Below are 12470 nucleotides of genomic sequence, written 5' to 3' on the forward strand. Positions count from 1 at the left end.
TGTTACAAATACTGATTCATCAAAAGCACACAGCATTTGTTTTTTTTGTGGTCCTTATACATCTCTGGCCTTAAAGACTACTCATATTGCCCCATAGATGTTCGTCTATCATAGCGAAGTCTAACGCCAGGGAGAATAAGACTCTCTCATTGGTCCTTATACCACTATTATTGTCAAGGACACAAGAGTAGACATGTATATAATCATAGGACCAATATCAGCATACACAGGTGGTACATTATAGTAAAGTACACTATAGTAAGGTGCCCTGCCATTCCCATAAACGTAACCACATCGTAATTTTTTTTTCCCTCTTGTTCAATTTACTCGCTCCTACATCCAATTTTGAGATACCCAAAGCATTGAGCCAGTCTATATAGGAAGGGGGCATGGGATTCATCCATTTCCTGCAGATCTCCCTCCTAGCCAACAGTATTGCATACAAGAGCATTGGTCTGGTTTCTATGTTCAACACTACGCCCTCTTCCAATGCAAAAAAAGTAACCAAAAGTAAAGTCTGATAGATATTTTGTCTAGTAATACCCGAAAAAGATGTACATACCTTTTGCCAAAAAGCTAACACCCCTGGACAGTCCAAAAACATATGTATATCAGAAGCACCTGGCAGACCACATTTTACACAGGCCACTTCTTCTCCTTCCCTAACCTTAGAAAGTCTCTTCAGAGGAAAAAAGGCCCTATGCAATGTATAAAGATGATTCCTTCTCAATGACACAGGTTTTATTACTTTAAACACCCTTTGCATAGAAGACTCCCACCAATCTTGCACCTGATTCTGCCTTGAGGGAAACTCCTCCCCCCAAAGGGCCCTCGGTAATCCAAAATCGCCATATGAAGCCTCCAAGATCCCCCAATACCATATGGAAACTTTCTGCAGACGTACATGATTCCTTATCAAGATGTCCTCTAATAGATTCGCAGAGCCAAACATATTTGTGAGTTCACTTGACCAATTTCTCAGTTGGAGATACTTTAATCTTGAAAGGGATCCCTCTGTCATTTCGAAGAGCTCATTCCAAGATAACAAAGTTCCTCCCCTAATCAGGTCCCCCCAAACTTTAATTCCTGCTCTCTTAAGAGGACGAGCCAATACATCCATTAAACATTCAGGGGTACCTGGGGAATCCCAAACTGGAGCACTCGGACTATAATATTGTATTTTAACCGCTCTGGGAACCTCAAACCACACCTTAGCAGTGTCGTATAGTATTTTCAATTTCACTTTCTTGAAAAACTTGGGATCACCAAACTTATATAGAAAATACCTTGTTGCACCTTTTTTAGCGGCCACCATAAAATTAAACATTGTACCCACTGCTGAGAGGTCCGGGGAGGAGAACAACATCCTAACGTTTTTAAGAGGAAATGCCCACGCATAATATTGAACATCAGGAATCGTCAACCCACCTTTCTACCTTTTTCGGCACAATTTCTTCCAGGTTATCCTAGGGCCCTTATGTGCCCAAATGAGAGTTAATTTTTTGTTGGAACATAGCCAGTAATTTTTTATCCATATAAAGAGGGACAGAATTACAGAGGAAATTAAACTTAGGTAGTATTATCATTTTAACCAAATTGACCCTCTCAATGATTGTAAGAGGCAGATGGAGCCAACCCAACGTAAGCTTACTGCACTCAGTTATAATTGACCTAATATTCACCAGGGAGATTAGTTTCAAATCGTGGAAAATTGTTAATCCTAAGTACCTCATGGAGTTAGTAGTACACCAATTCGTACTCTTCAGGTTCCAGACCATTATTTTGGTTTTGTCTATATTGATACAATAGCCTAAGATCTTCTCAAACCCCTCAGTGATATCTAAAAGAATAGGCATTGTTGTCACTAACTCAGAGGTATAAATCAGAAGATCATCGGCGAACAAGGTTACTTTCTTCACCCAACCCTTGCTCCTAAAAGGGAGAATTCTCGAATCCTGCCTTATTCTCCTGGCCAAAGGCTCTATATATAGATTAAACAACAAGGGGGAAGGGGACAACGCTGTCGAGTACCCCTGGTAATCCAAAATGAATTTGTTAACCTACCATTAACCAATAACCTGGCCTTGGGTGCCTGGTAAAAAGATTGTATAACCTGATAAAATTTCTGCCCCAAATTACTACGATCCCGAATCCCATACAAATATTTCCAGCTAACTCTGTCAAAAGCTTTCATCGCATCCACAGCTATAACAGCCAGGGGATCTTGGTATGAAGTAGCTAAATCAATGGCGCCTATTAAGGTAAATGTCTGCTCATGTAGAAACCTATTCCTAATAAAACATCTCTGGTCAGAGTGGACCAAATCACTCACCACCACACTCAGCCCATTTGCCATTATTTTTAGCAAACAACCTATAGTCGCTATTCAACAAATAAATTGGTCTATAGGACACACTTCAAAGGGGATTTACCAGGTTTTAAGATGAGCAAAATAATAGCCTCCTGCCATGAAGCTGGTAAAGAAACTTCCCCCCCCTCGCAGATCTCTGAAAACAACTTCAAAAAAGCAGGTATTATAACATCCCCCAATGCCTTCTAAAACTTGACCGGAATCCCATCTGGTCCAGGGGCCTTATCACTCTTGCTTTCCTTTAATGTTACTATAATTTCCCCCTCCGTAACAGGTCTAGATAAATAGCTTTGTTTCCTTTCCAGGAGGTGTGGAGCAAGGTGATCTCTATCCAACCATTCATTGATCATCCCCTCACTCACCTCCCCTTCCTCGCTATAAAGTCTCAATTTTGTTTTGTAGAAGGTCTCTCCTATAGCCTCGGGAGATGTTACGCACACCCCCGTCTGCACATCCACCAATTCTTTAACCATATTACGTGTCTGAGCATTTTTACACTTCCAAGCCAACACCTTTCCCATATTCTCTCCATAGTCAAAGTGACTTTGTTCCCTTGCCTCATATCGCTTCGCAATTTTAACTTGTAAGACAGACTCCAATTGTAATTTTAGCTGGGAGATTCTGTTCCTCAAATACACCTCATCTCCACCCATATCATAGAGGGTAGTTAATAGCGCAATTTGGTGTTTACGTTTTTTACTTCCTCCCTATGCATCTTATTCCTATAACTTACTAGGCTTATGATTCTTCCCCACATTACTGCTTTAAAAGTATCCCACACTACCCCAGTAGGTGCTGAGCCTAAATTCACCCTAAAAAAATCCTCAGCCTCCTTACGGAGGACACCAATAATCTCCTCCTCGATTAAGAGGGCCCGATCCAAGGTCAATCTCATCCCACCTACACCACATGGGGACAACGTAGTTTTAACATCACTACTGCATGGTCTGATAAATGGGCAGGTGAGTAGACTATAGTCTCCACCAAATCACAGATATGATCCACTAAACAAATAATCGATTTGCGAAGTGTGTCTCTACTTTCTATTATGAAATGAGAATTCCTGCCTTTGCCCTGCTCTCTCCCTCCACAAGTCACACACCCCAAAATCCTTCATCATTAACTTTAAATACTGCTGGGACTTAGGAGTGCCGACCGACCTGGATTTTGCTGACCTTTCCAGCCTATTCTCTAAAATCACATTAAAGTCCCCTACCATAATCACTGGATCAGAAAAGTTCAAAAGGTGGGAAAAGACCTCTCTAAGAGGCTCTACATCATCACAGTTAGGACCATAATGTCCTACCAAAGTAAATGCCATACTACCGAGCTGCAGCTTGAGTATAATCCATCTCCCTAATTTGTCTGTTACTGCCTTGGATAGGGTCGCATTCAACTGCCGCTTCACCAAAATTGACACTCCCTTTGTATTAAAATTGTGCTTAGTAGTTACAAAATCCCCTATCCAGTGTTGTGTTCTAAACAAATTCACACTCTCTTCTTTAGCTAAATGTGTTTCCTGTAGGAATATAATATGGGCTGATGAATCCCTAGGGAACTGCAGGACTCTTCTTGCTCTAGCTTTCATACGTAACCCATTGACATTCCATGACATCAGTTGTACTGAGCTTTTCCCATCCCTCTGTACCCCCTGAATGTTATCCAGACACAAATAAATCTGAGATGTATGAGGATATTTTTTTTTCTCCCCCACATGCTTCCCCCTTTGTGCAACCCCAAATTTCCCCATTGTGTCCCTTCCTACCCTCCCTGGGAGAACCCCTACCCTTATCTCTTGACCCATTGGCCCAATTTAGAGCGCCATGAGCTCCCCTGACTTTTCTTAAACCATATTCCCCTTTTTTTATCGCATCTAGAAGATCATCTGCTGCAGCGGGATCCCTGATATTGTACATTTTATTATTCAGCATCACATGCAAATTTGCTTGAAATCTCAGTCGAACTTCCGCACCTTGTTTTTTAAATTCCTCAAGGCGTTTTCCTAGTTCACATTGCCTGTTCAGTGTCGTCCTAGAGAGGTCAGACCTAATCTCAAATTCTGTTTCCCCGCTATCCAGCGATCCAAGCTCCAAGTCCTTTGTGAGAATTTTCTCTTTCAGAAGATAAGTTTTAAAATTCACCAAAATCCTTTGTGGTTTCTTAATATTCGGATTCCTCCTAAAGGGGCACCGATCAATCAATCAATCAATCACAACATTTGTAGAGCGCACTACGTACCCGTTAGGGTTTCAAGGTGGTGAAAAAGGGGGGGGGGGGGGCTGCTGCTACTGGTCGAAGAGCCAGGTCTTAAGGAGTCTCCTGAAGGTGAGACGGTCCTGGGTCTGTCGCAGGGAGGTCGGGAGGGTGTTCCAGGTCTTGGCGGCAAGGTAGGAGAAGGATCTGCCACCGGATTCGGGGAACGAAGGCGAGGTTGGCAGAGCGGAGTTGGCGGGTGGGGCGTAGAAGTTGAGTCTGTTGTTCAGGTAGGCTGGTCCAGCGTTGTGGAGTGCCTTGTGAGCGTGGGTGAGGAGCTTAAAGGTGATCCTCTTGTCCACGGGGAGCCAGTGGAGGTCTCAGGTGGTGGGAGATGTGGCAGAGGCGGGGTACGTCGAGGACCAGCCGGGCGGAGGCGTTTTGGATGCGTTGGAGGCGTCGGATGTCTTTTGCTGGGATGCCTGTGTAGAGTGCGTTGCCGTAGTCTAGTCTGTTGCTGACGAGGGCCTGGGTCACCGTTCTTCTGGTTTCCGTCGGGATCCATTTGTAGATTCTACGGAGCATGCGGAGGGTGTTGTAGCAGGAGGAGGAAACTGCGTTGACCTGCTTGGACATGGTGAGGGCAGAGTCGAGGACGAAACCCAGGTTGCATGCGTGGTTGGCTGCCGTTGGCGGGGCTCCCAGCGAGGTGGGCCACCAGGAGTCGTCCCAGGCAGAGGGGGTGCGTCCGAGGATGAGGACCTCAGTCTTGTCAGAGTTTAACTTCAGGCGGCTGGGTCTCATCCACTCGGCGATGAACTTCATTCCCTCGTGGAGGTTGGCTTTAGCGGTCTGTGGGTCTTTGGTGAGGGAGAGGATGAGCTGGGTGTCGTCGGCGTAAGAGAGAATGTTGAGGTTGTGCTGACGGGCCAGTTGTGCGAGGGGGGCCATGTAGATGTTGAACAGCGTCGGGCTCAGTGAGGAGCCTTGGGGTACGCCGCAGATGATGTTGGTGGCTTCGGAGCAGAAGGGAGGGAGGCAAACTCTCTGGGTTCTGCCGGAGAGGAAAGAGGAGATCCAGTTGAGGGCTTTTTCTGGTATTCCGGCTTCGTGGAGGCGTGTTAACAGATTGCAATGGCAGACCGTGTCGAAGGCTGTGGATAGGTCCAGGAGGATGAGGGCTGATGTTTCGCCGTTGTCCATTTGCTGTCTGATGTCATCTGTGGCGGCGAGGAGTGCTGTCTCTGTGCTGTGGTTGCATCTGAAGCCGGACTGGGAGGGGTCCAGGATGGAGTTGTCCTCGAGGTGGTGGGTAAGCTGAGCGTTGACGATCTTCTCAGTGACCTTCGCCGGGAAGGGGAGCAGGGAGATAGGTCGGAAGTTTTTGAGGTCGTTGGGGTCTGCCTTGGGCTTCTTAAGGAGGGCGTGGATTTCAGAGAGTTTCCAGCTTTCCGGGAAAGTTGCGGTTTCGAAGGATAAGTTGATGACCTTTCGAAGTTGGGGGGCGATGGTAGAGTCGGCTTTGTTGTAAACGTAGTGGGGGCACGGGTCTGAAGGGGATCCTGAGTGGAATGAGTCCATGATCTTGCGTGTTTCAGTGTCGTCTACATGGGTCCAGGCTGTCAAGCGGTTGGTGCGGGTGGAGTTTTCGGGGGTGGGGTCTGCCGGAGGTGTGGTGTTGAGGCTGTCGGGGATTTCGGTGATCTTCTGATAGAAAAAGGTGGACAGGGCGTCAGAGTTCCTGGGATGGTGGGATGTCGTTGGCGCTGGGGTTGGAGAGCTCTTTCACGATGCAGAAGAGTTCTTTGCTGTTGTGTGCGTTGTTGTTCAGGCGTTCTGTGAAGTGGGATCGTTTGGCGAGTCTGATTAGCTGGTGGTGCTTGCGGGTGGCCTCCTTGTGGGCTGAAAGGCTGTCGGGTGTGTGTTCGAGGAGCCATTTCTTCTTTAGTTTCTGGCAGACGCGTTTGGAGGTAAGGAGTTCGTCAGTGAACCAGGCAGCTTTTTTTCTTTCTTGGTTGTCGGTGGACCTCTTGAGTCTCTCTGAATATCATTAAAGATCTCAGCCTCGGATGCGTCAGTGGGGACTGCCTTTTTAATAAGAGTGGCTACATACTTTTTTAAGATCGGACCCTTCCATAACCTCTGGGATATTCAAAATTCTCAGGTTATGCCTTCTGGAATTATTTTCAAAAATTTCCATTTTATTTTGCAAATCCCGCTCCGTCCTTTTCCACAGTTGGATCTCCTCCTTATTCCTTTCCACATTCTCGCTCAGAGTCTTAACTGATTCCTCAAGAGCCTGAGACCTAAGCGCCAACAAATCTATTTTTTTCTCAAGTGACTCACAGGCTGACCGTATTTCAGCTTGATTTACCTCTGAGATTGCAAAACCTTTTTTTATACTGTCTGTCAATGATGTAATCATATTTTCCAATACATTAGGCTCTGGAATTATAGTTTGAGATTGGGTATTAGACAAATTAACAGAGTTTGCAATTCCTAACTCCGCCAAGGAGTGCGGAATTACCTGTTTCCCAGCCGCAACTCCATTCCCCTTATTATCCTTCCGGAGCACCGGGGAGAAAACCGAGGATTCATTAGAGGATGGATCCGCCAGTGGGGTCAGGGCCGATGCCCCCCCTCCAACCTATCCTGACTCATTAAAGAATCAGAGTTATCAGGTACTATAGGAAGCGCTCTAAAATATGCCCGCAGAGAGAGGGTAATTTTTGTAGCAGTAATGGCAGATCTGTTTCAATCTGATTTTTTTATATTTAAATCCTCTTTTTTTCCTAGAAGGCGCTTCCTTGATTCACCTCCCAGTTCTGTTTTGCTGCTCCACTATCTGAGTGCATGAGCAGATTTTTTACAGATTTTTTACACTTCTTTCCTCCTCCCCCAGTGCCAACTGTAACCAAAAAGGAATCTCTTACCGTGGGGGGGCTTGAAGAAGAAGGTATACCGACTCAGGTGCTGCCACTTTCACTTCCTTCAACGACATTTGAAGTATTGGGAGACCATGGAGTCTTCCTTGTCCTTCTCCTGCCTTCGTGGTTTACCGGCAGCTTGTGCTGCCTCTGCCAGCGCTCCCCCGGAGGGGAACGCGTGAGTGACGCTGCCCGACGACTCCTTTGGAGTTCCAGGGCGGCGTGGAACCAGTTTGCCGCCCCGGACCTGACTGCCAGCAATGGGCGCCTCCCTGCGCCCATAGGCTCCCCCCAAATCCCCCTTACAAGGATCCAAGGGGGAGGGGGACAGAGGAACAAGGGATCCCAAAAGAGAAGGGGAAAAGAAGAAGACGGGAGCTCAAGTCAGGGAGCTCAGGTGAGCGCTTCAGCGCGCGGCCATACTGCCGCCCGCCATCTTCCCCAGATTTGCACACAGCATTTGTTGTAAAGAGGCATGACAAAACGGAACAAGGTCGGGCAGATGCTCAACAATCAACATCACAAGGGTCTATTAATTTCCTGTTTCTTCACCTTCCACCTAATCCGGAAAACAATTCTATTTTTGAGTTGCTTGATCTATAAGGTATGTCTTGTTTACAAACTATAAATGTAATCATCCTGGGGGATTTTAATATTCATGTTGATAATGAAGGGATTTAAAAGAACAAAAAATAAATTGTTCTGCTACCTACTTTGGCATGCACCTGATTCTTCAATTATCCACCCATGTTAAGGGTCTTTTACTGGACCTAATTTGGACGGTGGATTCATTGATTTTGACTGAAGTTATTCTAGCCTTACCCTGGCTAGACCATAAGGTGATAACATTTCAGATTTCTGTCAAATTCATGAAGCATTCTGCAGTATTTAATTCATTACTTTCAACTTAACTGAGGAATAAAATTGGTGACTGAAATCGCAAAAACTACCAGTCTAGTCTTGGGGAGACCACAGAAGTAGATTTTATAGTATATCTGCTGAGGCTTCTCCTGCCTTTCTGTTTTAACAAGGTCCTGGTGCATGTCACACCATATTATTCCCTGCTCACTTACAAAGACAGACTCATTTTCATAGGTCAATGAGATCATGTGTAGAACAAGGCTACTGGCCCACCAGTGGGGCTTATTTTAAGATGAGAATGCTCTTCTTTCATATAATCGGAAACTGAGCCAGCACAAATGAGATTTTTATAAAGCTAAACCTAACCAAGTCACTGAAAATGTAAGATTCTTCTCTTCAAATACTGCTAAAGATCTCTTTAAGCTTTCATCCCACCCCAGTGTGCTGTAGCAAATGTCCTGTCTGATTAATCCCTTTACGATAAAACAACCAATTATTTTCCATCTAAAATCTAAATAAATCTGTGAAGGGATTAAAATTCTGACTCCTCATTTGGCACTTTTAGCCCTGTTCATGAAGAGATCAGTAAAGTACCGACCTGGTTATTTTTCAACCTCCTTTATCAGTTAGAGACAAAGACCTTGTTCAATAAGGGCACTGAACCTTGTCCAGTTAGACTGCGTAAATTCTGCTGTAATATGGGTGTGCCAATGGTGAGAAGGAATATGTTATTTACCCTGTAAACCCTGTAAACATTGTTTGTGGCATGTAGTGCTATAGATTCACGTGCTTTAAATACTCCTGCCACCTAGTGTTGGATCCAGATGTGTGCAGGTTGTTTTTCTTTGAAGAAGTCTTTTGAGTCACAAGGTAGAGTGACTTCTTGTCGGTGATACTGCGCATGGCCATAGACTCCATTGTTAGATTATTTTCCCGCAGTTGGGTGAGATTGGAGTGTAGAAAAAGTTAAAGTAATGTAATGTCCATGTGAAAAAATTCTGCAACTGCCACAGGTGTCGAGGTAGAAGCGTGGTCACAAGTGAACATACAGCACTACATATCATGAACAGGTGTGTACAGAGTGTATAATATATTCTGTTCGAACAATGCATGGCTGTAGATACACATGCTTTGCATAGACTGTAAAGCAGTCCCCCTCAGAAGCAGTGGCTAACCTCTGGGTGCTGCATTTGCTTGAAAAAGTACATAACCCTGCCTGACCTCCACTGGCTTGATGTCGTGCTACAACATCCACACAATGTTTTGCAAAGGTGTGGACCATGTAGCTGCCTACATATGTCAGCTATTGGGATGTTTCTTAGGAAAGCCACAGATGCTCCTTGTCCACGATGGCATGCTTGCTCGAGTACTTGTCAAAGGAGACCCCTCAGATGCCTTCTCAGTCACCAATGGAGTCAAGCAAGGCTGTGTACTGGCACTCACGCTGCTCAGCATGATGTTCTCTGCCATGATGTCAGATGCCTTCTGCGATGACGAAGAAACCAGCATCAAAATCAGATATAGGACTGATTGCAGGCTCTTTAACCTGTGGAGGCTACAGGCCAAGACCAACGTTGAAGAGGACTCTGTGCGATTTCCTGTTTGCAGATAACTGCGCTCTCAATGCTGCGACAGAGGCCCAGATGCAGCAGAGCATGAGCCACTTTTCCACTGCCTTCAGAAATCTCGGCCTCACAATCAATACCAAAAAGACTGAAGTCTTGCATCAGCCCACACCGCATAAGACATATGCAGAACCAACTATCACTGCTGAAGGAGAAATTCTGAAGGCTGTTCACAAGTTTACATACCTCGGCAGCACACTCTCCAGATCTGTGAACATTGATAATGAGGTACACACGCATCACCAAGGCAAGCTCTGCATCTGGACGGCTGCGGGTGTCAGTGCAGAAGAGGAAAGGCGTCAAACTGTCCACTAAGCTGAAGATGTATAAGGCAGTCTGTACTGCCCACACAACTGTATGCCTGCAAGACATGAACTGTGTATGAGCGCCATGCCAAAAAGCTGAATCACTTCCACATGAACTGCTTAAGAAGGCTGCAGAAAATTACCTGGCAGGACAAAGTTTTAGACACATGTCCTCTCTCAAGCTGGTCTGCCAAGTATCTACACCCTGCTGAGGAGAGCCAAAGTCAGGTGGGAAGGCCATCTTGTACGTATACCAACATACGGCTCCCCAAGAGACTCTTCTGTGGTGAACTGGCAGACGGCATATGCACACAAGGTGGGCAGAAAAAGCACTTCAAGGACATGCTGAAAGTTTCTCTGAAGAGCTTGGGCATTTACCCGGACTCCTGTGAAACTCCGGCGCAAGACTGCCTCGCCTGGAGAACCTTTATCAGCAAAGGCGCTACCTCCTACAAGCAGAGCAGGACTGCAGAGGTGCAGAAGACGTGTGAGCCATGCATATCCATAGCCAACTTTTGGCCAACCAACCCACCCGACCACTTGTGCCTGATGTGCGGCACAGCTTTCCGAGCCCGCATCGGAATGATCAGCCACACCGTAGCCAGTCAATCTCAACGTGATTTCCTTGGTAATCGTCGACAAGGAGGAACAAACAAAAGAATGTGCTCCAGGAGATGTGGGCAAGGTTCTTTTGGGTTTAGCATAGCATGTTTGAACGCACTTACCTATTCATCTGGTTATTCCCGATTTGGATGTGGGGTTCCCTTTACAGGTAGGTGAAATAGCGACAGTTGATTAATTGTGGCAAAAGTTTTCGTTCTATCAAAGGACCATAAGGGCCCTTTTTACATCGAATGTGTGGAGATCCCTTTCCGCACTGAATCTGGTTGTGGCACAAAAAATAAATAAATAACCTGGTAACTTAATCTGATTGAGAAAATGTGAAACCACCTTAGGGAGAAATTTAGAGATGGTGCTGATAACCACTTTATTCTTGTGTAATTGGGAGAACGGTTCTTCCAAGATTAAAGCCTAGAGCTCACTAACATATCTAAGTGAGTGATAGCGACTAAAAATGCCACTGTACAACAAAGGAAATGAAGGGGGCATATATGCAGTGGTTCAACTGGAGGGCCCATAAGGTGTGTAAGAAAAACATTAACATCCCATGAGGGTCAAGGTGATACCCATAGAGGAATAACTTTTGAGCCCTTCCATGAAGGGCTTTGAGGTCTGGTATTTTGAAAAAGGAGACATGTTGCCTATTCTGAAGATAGACAGCCACGGCAGCAAGATGCAATCATAGATGTGAAAGCTAACCCAGCTTTTGGTAGATGAGGCAAGTAGCAATGTCTTGTACATTGGCTGTGAAAGAATTGATGTATTTTGAATGATAGTGGCAGACAAATATTTTCCATTTTGCTGTGTAGAAAGCTCTCATGGTAGGTGTACAGGCTTCTTTTAGAATGGTCATACATTCAGGTATTCGCCGCTAATTACAAAGAGAAATACTATTTTCCTGTACACTTCTCAAAATATATCACTTCCCTGAATTGGTAATAGATTGTCTTAATTACTACAGTGATCTCTACAAACGGTATTTCCCAAAAAGTATCAACTTCTAGGTTCAAGATGCCACAATAAATGAAGACCAACCAGCGCAACAAGGCTCTACATGCCTCCTGCCAGGATAACTTGTTCAATAGGCTGTTCACTACCAGTCTTCAAAAAGCAAGACCATGCATGTGAAATGCTGTAGCACTCCAACTAAGATCTGAAAATTACTCCCTCTAATTTAGAACGAGATAGAAAACTCACCTTTTAGTTAGGTCTGTGGATAGATTTTTCTGACAGTACAGGTCAGATGTCTAAGATGTTATCTCAACTTGAGGGAAATTCCAAAACTTCATGGCTGTCTACTACAAAACGTTTAAGATCATTAAGCTATTTATGTGACAACCCAAACAGTTATTCCATCCTTCTACAGATCAAATGACTGCCTCTCATTATCTTTTGATTAATTTCTATCAATTGCCATTTAATTCCCCACATCAATCATTTGGAGACTAACTTACAATGTTATGCCATGCTTTCCAAAAACCAAAGTGTGTTGCCCTTGCTTGACTCTTTAATATGAACCAAATGAGAAATATCTTCAGACAGACGCAGTTTTTTTATTCACTGCTTT

General features: G+C 44.9%; 1 protein-coding gene across 14 annotated transcripts in view; it reads right to left on the reverse strand.

Moving 5' to 3' along the window:
* NCOA2 (nuclear receptor coactivator 2) overlaps positions 1-12470 on the reverse strand; it is a 1057595-nt gene that overhangs the window by 180852 nt on the left and 864273 nt on the right. The gene's annotated exons all lie outside the window — the stretch shown is intronic.

Source organism: Pleurodeles waltl, chromosome 2_2 (assembly GCF_031143425.1).
Source record: "Pleurodeles waltl isolate 20211129_DDA chromosome 2_2, aPleWal1.hap1.20221129, whole genome shotgun sequence".
NCBI lineage: Eukaryota > Metazoa > Chordata > Amphibia > Caudata > Salamandridae > Pleurodeles > Pleurodeles waltl.